The sequence below is a fragment of the Manis javanica genome, chromosome 2 (assembly GCF_040802235.1).
Source record: "Manis javanica isolate MJ-LG chromosome 2, MJ_LKY, whole genome shotgun sequence".
Classification (NCBI taxonomy): Eukaryota; Metazoa; Chordata; class Mammalia; order Pholidota; family Manidae; genus Manis; species Manis javanica.
The window spans coordinates 167561247-167578161 of NC_133157.1; the positions used below are offsets into that span (position 1 = coordinate 167561247).

Below are 16915 nucleotides of genomic sequence, written 5' to 3' on the forward strand. Positions count from 1 at the left end.
CTTTCTTTTAAGCTCACAGAGGAATTGAGTAATGATGTATAAAGGATAGGGGTCAATCAGAGCACAATGCTTGAGGTTGTAAATCTTTTTAAATGGGTGGACATAGCATTTCAAAGTCCAGGATTATGAAAATTGGTAACTATGCAGCAAACTCTTGCTAAAATCAAATATAGAGAGTCTTCATGTTAACTTGTTCATTGAGGTTAGATGTTTTTCTGGGTTGGGCTCTATTCAAGGATGACCAGAGGGCATTAAGGAATTTTGATATGACTTTATTATCAGCACACATGAGATCACTAATACGACTAGTGATAACAGTAAATGCAGCCTCTTAGATTTTTGTTGTTGTTTTTGATGGTGATAGTGCTGAGAATCATGTTAGTCCATTAATCTGTCCATCAATTATCAGAGGGTATCCTATTATTATTTCCATGTCAAAGATAAGGAAAGAGATTGAGATGGTAGGCATTATGCCCCATTTTCCACAGGCATTACAGGGCAGAGCTAGGGCTGTGCCTGTCACCAAAGGGAAACGCCATACTGCAGAAGGCATGACTGCTGGGTGTCTCAGTCTCTGTGGCACAAACCCATGGTGCTCAACACAAAATTGGACTAGCAAATACTGCTGAGATTTTTCAGCTTCAAAGCTGCCGTCCTTCCATGCAGAGTCCCCAAATAAACCACTGTCACCTGTACAAAGTTAAGCTAAAAGCAAGCTTAAATAACTGAGAATATAGAATAAGCCAGATAAATGAATACCTTGAAGTCACTCTTTTGCAGCTTGGAAGTTGCACCCAATTGCTGAAATACGAAAACAATCTTGTGTTTTCTGGAAAAGAAACACAAGAGGAAACAATTTCAAAACTGAACTGGAGGAAAACTGCAATGACTAAGAATAAAATGATTACCTTTTCATTTACTCGTTAAAGTTCTGAGCAATAAAGCAAGCATCTGACAAGCAATTATTTAACTAACTTCAGTACTTTATTGCTATAAAGAAAGACTACAAACAACAGTTAAGAATTGCTCTTAAAATAGTCACAGACCTGTATATTATCCCAAATTTTATATGAAAGTAAAAATGATGGTGTCAATCACATGTGCTCTCAATGATTGATTAATTAATTATGCCCATGCTGTTTTTTCACTCAAGGATTCCTTCCACTTCCTGCTCGTAGACACTGATGGTAACTATGAGTTAGCACCATGTACCTCAAACATGGACCTTTTGAGTTCTGCAAGGCGCTACGGATTAAAACAAAAACAAAAAAGGTTGTAAGCCTCAAGAAGATGATAGTTCTGTCAGAACAAAGATGGCTGGGACATATTGTACAGAACTGTACGACTATTGTTGTAAAATATTTAGCCACATTATTTTATGTTTTCATCTTGAAACATGCTATGTTTTTGTTAGCATGGTTTCTTATGGTTAACATAAAACTGTATCACTTATAAAGACCACTTCCTCTAGAGGAAGTATGATTCAAGTTTGAGGAATGTAACCTCAACTCTCAAGTTGTGTTGTTGACTGTGGATCTGCGAAGGCATGTTAAAGCATGCTAAATGGGGTAAAAACCATCGGCAGGGAAGGCATTACTCAATAACCAGTTTCAGGGGAAGTATTCACTCAGGGAAACCAATGCATTTGCTTTTTCTTTTTTAGTAAAGTTTAAAAAGGAAAAGAGAGAAGCTATTTCTTAGAAAGAAATGGAAAGCAAAACAATGCTAGAAAGACCAAAGAGAAATAGTAAAGTTGACAACATGCAAGGTGGTGGTCCCTCCATGACCTGCCAGCCAGACGAGAGTACCCCACCCCGCAGCCATCTCATGGGGCCCCTGCCCATGTGGTGGAAGAGCCTCCCAGATGTCAGCGCCAGGAGAGAAGTGAAGTAAATGGCACGAGAGAGTTAACCTTCAGGGAAGGCAGGGAAAGTGTAAAGATCACCTTTGCTGAGTGTCCACTTTCAACAAAGAGAGGCAGTGTAAATTTGCCTTTTGCTAAGAATTCTCCATTCTGAACTACTAAGCATTACAGCTCAGCAATATTGTGGGTTCTGGAAGCTTTCCTGAAAACTCACCGTTTTTAAAACCAGGAAGATGAATTTCAAGCTCTAAACTACTGTGTCAGAAACAAGGGTTTGGGAACAGTACCTGTCCAAAAGTGGAGAAATAACAATTTTGAGACAGTGCTAACTTGAAAAAACACTGATAAAACCTCCATGCTAGCAAAGAAGGCCCAGTTCAGGAGACCAAGTTATCAATGTAAATGATACAGAGACAAGGAATAACAGAAGTATGTACAGGTTGTGAGGTTGTGAATTCAGTACAGAAAAGAGCATAAAGGCCCCATATCTATAGTTCTCCACTGCTCCTGGGCTAAAACCCAAGGCCCCTGGCATGGTCTGACATGGTGCCTGCCACCTACCAGTCATATCTCATCACCTCCCTCTCACTATCCTCACCTTCTATCCGGGGAACTCCAAGCCTCTGCCACACTGTTTGTTTGCTTGTGTGTGTAGGTGTTACTTTTAAAGGCTGAACAACTAATGTAGAAATGCCTACCTAACAAGGCACTTGTTTTTAAGCTGGAGACCACCTGTGGCAGCTTATTAAAGGTAAGTGAATCCTGGTATCTGTCTGGTGGGACCTCCAACCTGCCCCAACATGGGTCCTCAGCCAGTCACATCCCTCTCAATCTTCTCTTTTGTTTAGAGACCAGAAAAGAAATAAACTGTAAATATCAGTGTAAGTATATAGCCCTGGCATTTGGGACTGGGTATTTCTTTGTTTTGAGGGGTTAGCATTCTTCTAGTCTTGTGACAACTAAAAATGTCTCCAGACTTTAACAAATGTTCCCTGAAGGGCAAAAACTACTCCCCAGTTGAGAATCAGTGGTGTCAAATGAATGACTTATTAAAACATAATAATATTTAAAACCTAACTTCCATTTTCTGCAGAAATACAACAGTTTGGATGGGGACCATAAGAAAGCACAGGATGGGGTAGCAGAGAGGAAGGAAAGCATGTATACTGAGCACCTGCTATGTTCTTGGCCCTGTGTGTGAGGTCAGTCATCTTATTTAATACTCACAAAACCCTCTGTGCTTTCTCTTCCTAAATCGGAGCTTGCAATGACTTATGCTGACAGTGTTATTCCAAGCAAAACACTTCAGAACAAAATAAAAATAAACACTTCTAGGACATCACATAGACCAACTGCCTAATGTTTCATCCTTGAGGATGAGCAGCACACGTTCTCATGGTGAGCACCTCCGTTCATGACTTCACAGGATGTTCCCTTTGCCAAATTAAAGCCATGTGCTTGATTTCATGAATGTAGGCACAAATGCATGTCTAAGATGTGGAGATAGATGCATGGCTAAAATACCCCCTTTCCCAAACTCCCGGCAAAGTAGGCATATTTAGCTCGTGGAACTGTTAAATGCTAAATAGTCACAGCTCTTCATCTGCATCTCAGGAGAAGAGGAAATAATCTGCATCACAGAGCAGGTGGGTTGGTTAAGTCCTGATGTAAAACTACTGACCTCCCTGGGAGCATTTAATGAGAGAGGGAAGGGACAGGCATTCTTGGACAGAATTCAATGTTGGTTTTTCCCTCCTAATTCCCCAATCAGGGCTCAATGACCGCTATTAAATGTGGCATAGTCAGGCCCAACATTATCTCCACACAGGGGTCTTCCACAGCCCTGTCTATTCCGAAAGGATGAGGGGCTTTTTAAATACCTATATTGATATGTAGTTTTTACTAATTGACTCTTCCTGCTTCTGTTCTAATATAATCACATCTTTCACTCTACTATCTACTCAAATACTTTAAGGAGAGTCTCAGTGTGCTGGCCACTTGTAAGTGAGGTTTCAATATTGACCCAAAAAGACAAAATTCTCCTGCCTCATGGAGCTTTCTAGTGGAGGTGGGAGACAAACCAGCCATCTGGCAAAACATAATCACTGAAAAAAACAACTGAAGCTAGTTTGGGGCTGGCATTACTTCAAGTGAGGAGTCAGGAAATCCTGAGCTCACAGAGAAGATGCTGATTGAGCAGAGCCCAGAAGGCGGTGGGGAAGGATAGGGTAGGGATGCAGGGGAATGGAAAGTGGCTGGCTGGCCATTGGCACACACTGGAGAGTGGTGGCAACACAAGTCAGAGAGAGTCTGGCCACTCTGGCCCCTCAGTGTGACCATCATGATGGCACCTCTGGTAGAATGAACACGCCCAGTGCTCCCATGGCCAGTGCAGGGCAGGCCCCGGCTATAGGCCCCAGGCAGACATGTGGGTAGACCCAGTAGAGGGAGCAGGAGGAAGTCCTTTTTGGAAAATCAGAAGCAAGGTTATCAGCTGAGAATAAGGATTAGAGAGGATGTGGTAGGGGCTTGAGAGCAGAGCAGAGAGTAGGAAGACATCTTCTGGGAGGGAATGGACAAGGGAACCAGCAACCTCAGGGGCTGCAGACATGAAAGCGAGGCTATTAGCTCCGTGGTGTGCTTCCCTCAGCCCCATTGCCAGCACAGGTGAAGAAGCGGCATACTCAGTGATGAGTCAGGTAAATGTGGTGAGGAAAGCGGGATGCAAAGCACCTAAGGGCGCATACATGGGATGTTATAAAGAGAGGTCATGGAATCTAAGCTGGGGAGCTGGGAATAGAGATCTGGAAGGAGGATAGTGGAAATCAGTAGGATCAATGGACTGCAGGTGTTGGTGGAGTTCAGGTATGGTTGGAGTTAGGGTATGAAAGAGGGTTGAATAGAAGAGGTGGTGATCAGAGACTGGGATGCTTAGAGAGAGACTGGGTTGAGACCTTGCTACAAAGCATGGTTCCCAGACCAGCAACATCAGCAGCCCCTGGGGACATGTGTGAAATGCAGCATCTCAGACCTACTAAATCAGAATCTACATTTTAACAGGTGACTCATGTGCACACTAAATATGGAGAAGAACTGGCTTACATTTTGGGTGAGTTGGCTCAACCTCCACTTGACCAGAAGCTGCAGGCACCCTATAAAAAGGTGTTATTGAGTAAGTTTCTGAGGTTAGGGACTTCCCTGGGGTTCTACTTCCTATCCTCTACTTTAAAAAGCTCATTTTGGCTTCTTGGCTTTCCAGCCAGCTGCCTGGTACCCTTACTCCATCCTACCTTATAACATTACAGTGTAGTTGGCAGGCTTTAGATCCATTTACCTGGGGATGCTGCCCCTCCGAGGACCTTGCCCCCATTTCCACACTGTCTGTGGGCAAATGGCATCCCTCACTTCCTGAGAACCAGTTCCAGATAGCCCCTCTGCTCTCATTTGCCTTCAGGCAGGCAACCAGTTATTTAGTGCCTTGGATCCAGCCTGCATTAATTCCACATGCCCACATAGATCAATTACTAGGCACAAATGCAAAATATATAGCATTGCCATCGTGGCTTTTTAAAGGTTTAGCTTCCTGCTATAATTACTCTGGTTTTATATCTTCCCTATATAAGCAGACTGCCTTCACTCTTTATAGTTAATTTTATAAGACAAAGAACACAACAGCTGTATACATTTCAGAATGAAGGATAAGGGTGAGCCTAATTAATGCAGCTTTGCTCCAATAACAACCTTATTCCTAATAAACAGAGTGTGAAATTTTCATTAACCCAGATACAAACTCCTGTACAAATAGTCACACATGAAATAACATAAAAAGACCAAATTTAGAATCTCTCACTCTTCTCTAAGACCCAAATGATAGCAGATGCTGTCATTTGTAATAATTGTATTACAATTACTAAAATTTTGTAGTTAGGAGTCAGTATTTGCAGACCTGTGCTACATATACCGTACATCCTCACCTTAGCTCATGCTAATGGGAATTCCATGGGCTCTGTACTGTTGTTATGCTGGCTCCACAGTGGGGGAAACTGAGGCTTGGGAAGGTTAAGGAACACAGGCAGTGAGTAGTGGAGCCAAGTGTATCTGCCTCCAAAGCAGTGCGCCATCCACATACATCATTTTGGATAATGCACCTACCGGGTGTCCAGGTAGTTTTCTCTGCATCTTTGCACCCCTAAGCCTACACACAGTCACTACTCAATATTCCACATGCCTATCTGAATCAAGAAGGTATAAACCCATGGCCTCTAATCCCATTATTGGTAAATATTTGATCCAGACACCCTTGGCTAGATGTGACCACCTTCCGATCTGTGATAATTCTTTTAGCTGTGTCTCAGCTAGAATAAATCCATGAGCTGAGTCAATGTGACATCACTGGCAAACTGATATAACTCTAACAAGCCTGCTCATCACCAGGGGTATGAGAGTGCAATCGCCAGTAGGTGGGTGGTCCCACTTCCAGGAACAGAATCTGTCCTACTGTCAGGAGGAAATGCTGGCATTAGCCGCTCATCTGACCCCTTCATATGGTAAGACAGTGGAGCCCTCAGGTCTACTCTGGAAGTGGGCAGAAGAGAGAGAACTGACTCTAAGCCTTCCTATGTGAGTCAGTCACCACAAAACACTGGACACGCCAGCTTCCTTTCTTGCATCAGTCAACTGCCCACTATGCAGAGATAATAGTGTCTGGCCCTGCTTTCTCTGCATCCCAGAAAGAATGGGAGGATGACTGGAGCCTTCAAGGCCCTTGGGCAGGAAGAGCTGAGGTTAATGGACTTGTGTCCACACACCCAGTATTGAACAACACAAAATCAGGCTGCAACACCTGCACATGGTGATGAGAGTTCTGCATGGGGGGCTAATAACGTATTTATTTTGAAGTTAGTGAGCCAAAATAAACAACAATAACAACAAAAGAAACCTCCGAAACTGACCTTCCCATTCCCCAAAGCCCATCTGTAAAATAGAAACAGAAACATTTTGTTTTTTAAAAAGAAAACTACAAAAAAAAAAAAAAGAAAAGAAAACTACAGGGCAACCAAGTGTTTCGGTTTCCCAGATTTTAAAAGGACAAAAGCTGTAAGAAAATAAATATCCCAAGGCCCATGTTAAATATGTAAACTTTTTATTGTAATATGTTCTGTATCTGGATAAATATTTATTACTCTATGTTTATCACTGTTCTATGCATATTTCTCTGTTTTAGGTTGTCAAATCTGATAGAAGGGGGCCAAATAGATTTAGTTTTTTATGTAAAGCATGTGAAATTGCTATGCATAATTAGGCACTTAAAGGGTTTTTGATGAAGATGATTATGAAGAATGAGAACAGTTAATAGCAAAGTAGCACATTTACCAAAATTGTCCTGTCTTTCTGAAATGTCGGATGATCACTCTCACAGATTTGTAGAGGTAGCCCAGGCTTAGAGATCATGCAGCATGAGCCAAACATCCGGTCTGTGGCCCTGAAGCACCAGCCCCACCCGGAAACTCCCTGGAAGGCAAACCTTGGGCCCCACCCCAGACCTACTGAATCACAAACTGCTGTTTACCAGGATGCCCACGCAATCTGTATGCACGTCAAAGTGTGAGAGGCATAGGCCAGAGAACCACCTAGTTCAATGACTTCATTTTATAGACAAGAATTACAAACCCAGGAAGGCTGGGTGATGTGTAAGCAGTTACAGACCCTGAAATGTACCTCATACCTTCTGACCTAAGGTTCTACCACCTCTTGCTCCTTGAGGAATATTCCTTCTCAACTAACCCTTCTTTGGGTCTACAAATAAATAACAACCTACAGCTTCCCAAGAATACTGGGTTTTGTTTGCCATAGAGGCCTTTATTCTTTTGACGTTTTGAATACACGTAGGAGATGCTGCAAACAAAAATCCAGAAAACCATCTTACAGTAGTGGGGTTGCTCACTACATGCTGCCAGAGATGAGAGACCACACAGTGATGGTGTGCGGGGCTGGACACCATGCTTCATGGTTGAGATCTGGATCCCACATTTTTTTTGCACATTCAGATCCATGATGCAGCCCAGGTTGCATTTAACCTACAACCTCTATTCCCCACTTCATTAAATGCTCCTAAACTCTTAATTTGTATATGGCTCTGCCTTGGAGCTCTAGAGTTCAAGCAAATGAATATGATTCAAAGGCTTAAGAATACCTATTCCAAGAAAAAAAAACATTTTAAGCTTATGAAAACGTCTTTGAGTTGCTGTTAATATGCTGGTTGGTCACTGTATCTTTTAAACCAGCTCCCTCCAAACCTTTCCTGTCCAGCCATTTTACATACTTCCTAAATCAAATTAGGAGCCACTATTTTCTAATTAGGGGGATTTTATTATTGGTTTTCCCCTAGATTTCAGCCACAAAAAGTTGTTAGTAGAGAATTTTCAATTTCAAATTTCATCACTGTTGTGAACTGATTTCCAAAATGTTGAAAAGGACTGCCATGCCCTTTAATCAGATCTGTATATGGCAGACATCTATCTTGATTCACATTTAAATACCACCTGGCCCCTTCCCAATATATGGTGACTTTTCTGGAAAAAAATATCAATTTCTCCAGGTATGAAAAGATTGGTATACTTTTTCCACAACTCTAAAATTTTCTTCCACACATTTAGAAATTAGGAAAGAATTTGTTGGATATAAAAGAAAAACATTGAAGAAGGCATGTTTTAAAAACAAAAGATTAATTGAAGCAATAATTCAAAGGTTGGAGTAAGGGTCTGGACAGAATGTGCAAATTTTGCTGAAAGCAAAACATTTAGATTAGCTGGAGACAAGGACAGACTAAACTGTTGTGGGTACCACTACCTAAATAAACCTTGAGACCATATCAAAGAGAGCTAGAGGGGGCTGGCTTATGTTAGAAGAATTCTCCTTTCATAATAACATCCTTCATAAGATAACATCATCCTGTCATTTGGGGGTACAGAGGACTCCAGAAAAGATGAAGGAAAGATAGGACAAAAGAAAATACTGCTGGACTGCACATCTCAAGAAGCCTAACACAAACTGATTGATGTATCAGGTTTTAGGATACCTTGAATCCATCTTTAGGTGTTAAATCAGTACTATATTAAGCAGTTAGTCAGCACCTAGCTTATGGAAAGTGGAATGTAAAATCTACTAGCACTGGACTAATATTCCTAAATTTCTGAAAAGCAGCAACTCAATGAAACTATTAAGTGCTGCCCTTCGCATGAGAATGTACTCCCTGTTTGCCACAGTCCTTACCACTCCTTATTGTCTCCCAGATACCACCACCAAATCAGATGCTTTTGATTACTGCATGGCACTGTAGTTGTTTTAAAAGTAAAGTTAAAGGAAAGGTAGTTGTACCTGCCTCTCTACCAAATTGTTGACCTACAGCTTTGAGGGCTTTGAGAGTCTCTGGCTCACTTCAGTCACTTAGGATACCACCTGAGTTTGTGACTCTTGCCCTGATTAATGCTATTAGGCTGTTATCTCTGCTAGGATCATGCTCTCCTCCCTTTTCCCATCTACCCAATCAAAATTCATTTCTCAAGGCTTATGCAGTCTTTCTGACCTTGTTAGTCAGAATTTACTGTTTCATTATTTTGTGTACTAACATTTTAAAATGAGTTCTCTGGACTACAGATCACTTTAGGCCAATGATTGAGTCTTTTTATTTTCCTCCTCACAGTTTTAAGGCCTCCCATTGCTCACAACATCCAGCCAAAGCTTCTCAATCTCCTTGCTTTGGAGTCTTAATTACCACCATCCTACATACACATAAACACACCTTAGCATGGACCTGAAGTGTGAGCCTGTGTGCATATGTGTGTGTGTAGGGGGTGTCCGGCTGGGAGGTGTTGGGGAGGAAGAGAGAAGGTTAAAAAGACAAAGGAGGCATTTGTATGCCTTCCACATTTGGATCTCCTACCCCCACAGGACCTCCAAAGAAACAAAGTATGTGGTAAGGAGATCAGAAAAGATGAAGGAAAAAAAGTTGCTCCATTTTCTTTCTGTACTTATGAAACTCCCCCTCTTGCTTCACTCTGCAAACCAGTGGAAAATCAGATCTATATGGTGAGGTAGGATCAAGAGTGAGGAGGAGGAGGCAAAAGATAGGAGAAAAAAAATCCCATCTTTGTTCCTCATGACCTAACCCACTCTCTATAATCTGAGTGAAAATCTGCAACTGCTGAAAGATTAGGAAAGAGAGGAGATACTGGAGACTAAGAGGGCAAATCTCATCCACCACACTTCTCCTCTATCTCAGAAGCCTTTTAAACTCTAAATCTCTTTCACTTCTTTGTCTGCTTCTCAGTCCCAAACTTCTCACAAGAATGCTTCTTTCTACAATGTACTCTGCTTATCTTTCATCCCTAAATCCACTCAATGGAGCCACACTAGGGGCTGGAAGAGCAGCCCCTTGAAGACTGGGCTCCTATCCTGTGTAAGTGGTGTTTAACCATGCCTCCTAACAAGCCCATGTGAATGGAATGGGGTCAATGAAAACCCCTGGACTCAAAAATACTTTCATTTACAGGATCATTGTTATAAATGTATGCAGCAAACCTTCTGACATTTAGAAGTAGGAAAAATATAGAATGTACTTGCTAGTTCATTTTTTTTCAATGCCAGAGTTTCTGTGTTCAAATTACTCAGCTGCATATTATTTCTCACATACTTGTTTCTTGAGATACACTTGAGATATGTGACAAGCTTTTAATCTGTTTAATAAATCAACTGCAAAAATATTTAAATCAATTACTAAAGACACTTTAAAAACAAATAACTTGAAAAGAATTGATGTCAATCAATTTCATTGTAATATGAACATTTTTATTCTCTAGTCCTTATGAAAGTGGGGATAAGTGAGAAGACCTTACTGTTTTGATTACTGTAGCTTTGTAGTATAGTTTGAAATCAGGGAGGGTGTTACCCCCAGCTTTGTTCTTCTTTCTCAAAAATGCTTTGGCTATTAAGGGATCATTTGGGGCTCCATACAAATTTTATGATTATTCATTCTAGTTCTGTGAAAACTGCCATTGGTAGAGATTGCACTGAATGTACAGATTGTTTTGGGTAGTACAGCCATTTTAACAATGTTAATTCTTCCTATCCATAAATACTATATATCTTTCCATTTATTTGTATTGTCTTAAACTTCTTTCATCAATGTCTTGTAGTTTTCAGAGTACAGGTCTTTCACTTCCTTGGTTAAACTTATTCCTCAGTATTTCATTCTTTTTTGATATAATTATAAATGGGATTTTTTAAAAAAAGTTCTCTTTCTGCTTGTTCATGAATACTAGAAACACAACAGATTTCTGTATACTGATTTTGTATCTTCAATTTTACTGAATTCATTTATTTGTTCTAATAGTTTTTGGCATAGTCTTTAGGGCTTTCTATACAGGTTGTATATTTGAAACGTAAGGAATGTCAACTATACTTCAATTAAAAAAAAAAACAACTAAGACGTCTCCCAAAGAGCCAAATATCTTTCCTAGTATAAATCATAAATGGATGGTATTTTGAAAATGGGCAGTTATTTGACTTTAGTACAAAGACAACCTGAGAAAACATCTAAGGTTGAAAATAGGTTCTTCAAAGAGACATCTGAAAAAAACACACACATTGATAAGGGTCCCAAAAGCATGAGTAGCTTTGGTTGCCATTTTATCTAAGTTACATCCCAGGCTCCTGACTCATTACATTAAAAGGAAGGCTGTTCTAGATGACCTTGTAGGTACAGAATAAAATGAGCAACTGACAAAGAAGAAAAACAATGTACAGTACAGACATGTTGCTACTTATGAAAGGAAACGTTGATGCTTGGTGCAAGAGAGAGCAAAACTCTTCTGCCTTTGCCCAGTGAGCCTTCCCTCCTGCAACAGCAAGCAAAGAGTGGGCTGGCAACACATATGGGGCACTGTTCTATGCACTTTCCATATGACAACAACCTTATGAGGGAAATACAATTGGTGTTCCCATTTTACAGATGAAGAAACTGAAGTACAAGGGGGCTAATTATTTGCTCAAGGTCACAGAGCTAGGAGCAGGACTGGGAGGAAGGCAGACACATAGTAACAAATACTCTGGCTCCAGAGCAAAAGCTCTTATCTTCTCAACCTTTTTTCTATTTTGCACCCTTTTACTCACTTCTCCATTGTCTTCCTTCCTGCAAGTGTCCGAGTTTTGCCCACAGTGGTATTATAAGCTGTGAACTTACTGATCTCTTGGTTTGGTAAAATCATAGGTCTCAGCCTTCTCAGAACTTTCCTTTGAATAAAGATAACACAGATTAGCAGGAAGAGTCCAGAGATTAGATCCCAAGCAACCTTTCCATTCCTGGACATCCCCGACATCCACCCTATCTTCCATCAGCACTCGTCACATGCCAGACTAGAAGGTTATCATCTGCAGGGACTTGTCAGTAATCTCTCAACCCTAACACAATTTGTACAAACAAGGCCACCTCTTGCCATCTACTCTTTAATCCAGAGGTGGGGGAAAACACTTCTAGTCCTAATACAGCTTGCAATACTATTATCCTCAGACAATTTTGAATTAACTTAGTTCAATATCAAACATGATCAGTTCACTTCTGAATGTCTACTCAGTAACAAAAACGTGCTAAGGTACTACAAAGCATATCAACATGAATAATGTTGTACTAACATCTTTCTGAATTTGCACATGGCAAGTTTGGACATGGAATTTCCCTCATGGTAAATTCTCCTTCTGCAAAATTCTTTCTTTCCATTTCTCTCTCGGTCAACAATTTCCGACTGAGTATCTGAGAATCAGGAGAGACAGAGTTGGGCCCCATAGGAGAGAGATGTGGTCTTTGAGTTATAAAATGGAAAGCAGCTTAATACTTCATTAGGAAACCAGATGCAGAAGAAATATTACCTGTTGCTCTGTGTACTAGAGCCATGAAACCAAATCTATAAACACCTCACTGAAACTCCAGATAGAACATTCCTTTAGCAAGGAATGTTAAAGAACCATAACAATGAAGAAAATAACTGCACAATACTCATTATTACTAATTTAAGAAATGCCAAAGAAGGCATATTCTATTTCATGTATGCCTATTTCATTTTAATTAATAGCTTTCATAGATGAACTAATGATTTCAGCTCCTCCAATTCTATGGGAGTCTTAAGTTCAGCAACTTCAAATTCTCTTATGATGGAGGTTTTTAGAAACATACATTTAAGTAGTTTATAATCAGGTAGGATACAACTACACAAATTGCTAAGATAAAGGGTGGAATATCAAAGCCATGAGAAAGAAATGTAGCTTGTATGTTAAAAAAAGAAATGAAGCAATAGATTGTTACTGAAGAGATCAGAAAAGCTTTGAAGAATGAGTCCCATTTGGGCAGAGGAAGGGAAGAACATGGTCCTAGCAGAGGTAACAGCTTTGTGGTATCATAATGGGCAAGAGTCCCAAATACAAGTGTTGACCAGGCTGGGGCAGGGAACATGCATGAGCGAAGTGCACCAGAGAAAGTCAAAGCCTTCTCTAAAGGTCTATGATTTGGTAGAGATTTTACTTTACTTTGCTTTAAGAAAAAGAACAGTGCCCTGCAGTGATAAAAAGGCAGCCACAATTGGCTGCATCATTTGGAGACAATAAAAAGACGCGAGGACTGTGGCAAATGCGCCTCGTCTGAAAGGGCAACCACTAAGCAATGTACCTCACGCCTGTGGGGGAAAGTGGGAATGGGAACTCAGCACTGGCAGATTTTCTTTTTGCCTAAGAGAAGCTAGAAACCTGGACTTTTACATGATATCTCACAATGTTTAAATATATGCTACTAATATCAATTTTGAAATTTGAAATACTCTACCACCTAGCACTAATTGGGCCAACACAAAATAGGTTGAGTATCAGGTCTGAGGGCTTTGATGTATGGCTTCTGCTGCCGTGGGAGTAGGATGGGATGTGGATGGCAAGGCAAAGGCCTGCGATTTCAATCCCAGATTTACTTCACTGTAGCCTAGGAAAAGTGCTTAAACTTCTTGAGGTCAGTATCTTACTCCGGAAACATACTTGGGGAAGAATTAATAGCCTATATGAATAGGCAGAAGAATACAGTCATTAAAGAGAATGCAGCATTTGGAACCAGACTGCTCAGTTCAAATGGGGACTCACTATTCCCCAAATTACTTCATCTCTGTGACTCGGTCTCCTATCCTTTAAATGGTACTGGCCTCATATGGTGTTGGGGATTCAACAAATGTTAACTATTTTTTGACACATATAATAGAATCTCTTGCCTTCCTTCCAACCCCCACCAAATAAAGAGTAACTATACTTCGAAAGAGCCTACTTTATACTAACATCTTTTTGAATTTGGATATGGAAAGATCTTTACAGTATAATGCTGAATCTTGTTTTCAAATTAAAATGATCTCCAAGAAATAAAGAGTTCTTCACTTTCCTTCTAATTTTTTTCAACTGAACCTTTAATTTTTAGATAACTGTTACATCTGCAGGTGCCTATAACATAGGGAGAGCCCATGTATCCACAGATGACTTTTCCCCAAAGGTAACTTATTGAAATACTATAGTACAATATTACAACTAGGATATTGACATTGACACAGTGAAGATACAAAAAATTTCCATGACACAAGATTACTCATGTTGCTTTTCTGTTGTGACATCCATTTCCCTCCTGCCCTTACCACATCCTTAACTCCTGTCAATACTAATCTGGTCTCCATTTCTAAAATTTTGTCACTTTTAAAGAATGGTATATAAAGGGAGTCATACAGTATGTGATCATTTAGGATTGGCCTTCTTAGCATAATTTCTGGACATTTGTACAAATTGATCAATAGTTGGTTCATTTTTATTGTTGAGTAATAGTTAATGTTTTGGATATAACACGGTTTGTTTGATCATTCATCCGCTGAATAACATCTGAGTTGTTTCCAGTGTTTATTTCTATTACAAATCAAGCTACTATAAATACCCTTGTATAGGGTTTTGTGAGAATTTAAGTCTTAATTTCTCTGGGATAAATGCTCCAGGTGCAATTACTAGGTCATATAGTAGTTGCACGTTTAGTTTTCTTAAGCAGCCGCCAAGCTGTTTTCTAGAGTGGCTTTAATATTTTACATTTTCACCAGTAATATATGAGTGACCCAGTTTTTCCAAACCTTCAACAGCATTTGGTGTTAACTGTTTCAATTTTAGCCATTCTGACAAGTGTATAGTGATATTTTAATGGTGTTTTAATTTGCATTTTACTAATAGCTGGTGATGTTGAACATCTTTTCATGTGTTTATTTGCCACCTGTATACTCTCTTTAGTGAATGTATCTATTTCTTTTGTCCATTTTGTAATTGCATTGTTTATTTATTTTTATTTTGTTTTGTTTAGATCTTTCTTAAGCACATGTTTTGCAAACACTCTTTCCTCACTCAATGGCTTGGCTTTTTATATCTTAAAAGGGCCTTTCGCAGAGCAAAAGTTTTTAATTTTGATTACATCCAATTCTTATCAAAGTTTCCTAGTTAGATTGTGCTTTTGGTGTCAAGCCTAAGACCTTTTTACCTAACTCTAGATCTTAAAGATTTGTTCCTATATTTTTCCCAAGAGTGGTATAGATTTATGTTTTACATTAAATCCATGATTCATTTTGAACTTTTGTAGATGTGAGACAGATCAAGGTTCCATTTTTTTTAACATATGGATGTGCAATTGTCAAGCACTATTTTTTGAAAAGGCTAACTTCCTTCACTGAATTGCTTTTGCACCTTTGCTGAAAATCAGTATCTATGTTGTTTATAAGCCACACAAGTCTATGGTATTCTGTTATGGCAGCCTCATTGGATGGAGACAGTAGCTTAAAATATAATTTATAATCTTAACCAATCTGTAAGTAAGAAGACTTGCTGTATTCTATCTGGATATCCTAGGGGAACATTTGTCTTCTTGCTTTATTGTCACCTTCTGGGGGCTGCCTGCAAAGCTTGGCTCGTAACCCCGCATCACATTGCCTTTTCTCCCTCTGCTTCCATCACCACCTCACCTTATCTTGTCTTTCTGCCTCCCTCTTGTAAGAAGTCTTATGATTACATAGGACCCACCCAGAAAATTCAGGATATTCTCTACATCACAAAATCCTTGAATTAATCACATTTGTGAAGTCCCATTTCCTATGTAAAGTCACATATTTACAGGTTCTTGGAATTACAATGTGGGTATCTTTGGGGGCCTACTATATATACCTGCCTTCTTGTATCTGTACCTTTGTATCTTTTGCCAAATTTGGCAAGTTTGCAGCCATTATCTCTTCAAGTACTTTTTCAGCCCCTCCTTCTTCTTCCTCTTCTGGGACGTCAATGACACAAATGTCAGATCTTACAGGTCCCTGATGCTGTTTTCATGTTTTCTTCAGTCTATTTTCTCTCTTTGTTTGGACTGAGGAATGTCTGTTGTTCTGTGTTTAGGGCACTGATTCATTCCTCCGTCCCCTCCGTTATGCTGTACAGCCCATCCACCAAGATTTATTTTTGGTTGTTGTATTTTGCTAGTCTAAGATGTCCACTAGGTTCTTCATTACATTTCTTATTTATTTTCTGGGATTTTCTATTTTTTCATTTGCATCCAGCATGTCCTATTTGCTCAATGGTCAGACAATACTAACATCATCATTGTCTCAGTGATAGCCTCTACCAATTGCCATTTTTTTCATTCAGTTTGAGATTTTCCTGGTTCTTGGTATGACGAGGGATTTTTTTAATTGAAACTGGACATGTTGTGTATTATGAGACTCTAGATCTTATTTAAACTTATTTTAGCAGCCTTCCTCTGACATCACTCCAGCAGACCAAGAGGGAGACTGTCATTATCGCCAGGTCAGGGGAGAATCAGGTGTCCCACTACACCTCCACTGACCCCTGAGAGAAGTAAAGAGGACCTTACTAGGGAGGGGGTGGTCTGGGCTCTCCACCAGGCCTCCACGGATCCTTCCGGGCGGGATGGGAACGATCCTGGTGCCGCGTCCTCTGCACTCT

At 40.0% G+C, this 16915-nt stretch overlaps 1 protein-coding gene across 10 annotated transcripts in view; it reads right to left on the reverse strand.

The window, feature by feature from the left end:
• The window catches only part of PAG1 (phosphoprotein membrane anchor with glycosphingolipid microdomains 1), a 142233-nt gene that overhangs the window by 96825 nt on the left and 28493 nt on the right, over positions 1–16915 (reverse strand). For 7 of the 10 annotated variants that reach the window (XM_073229764.1, XM_073229754.1, XM_073229755.1 and 4 more), the window contains exon 2: positions 760–829. The exons of 2 other annotated variants lie outside the window; for them this stretch is intronic. The gene's annotated coding sequence lies outside the window, so the exon portion shown is untranslated. Of the gene's footprint in view, positions 1–759; positions 830–1046; positions 1066–16915 lie in introns of those variants that run through there. One more of the 10 variants, XM_073229756.1, reaches the window with a different exon arrangement.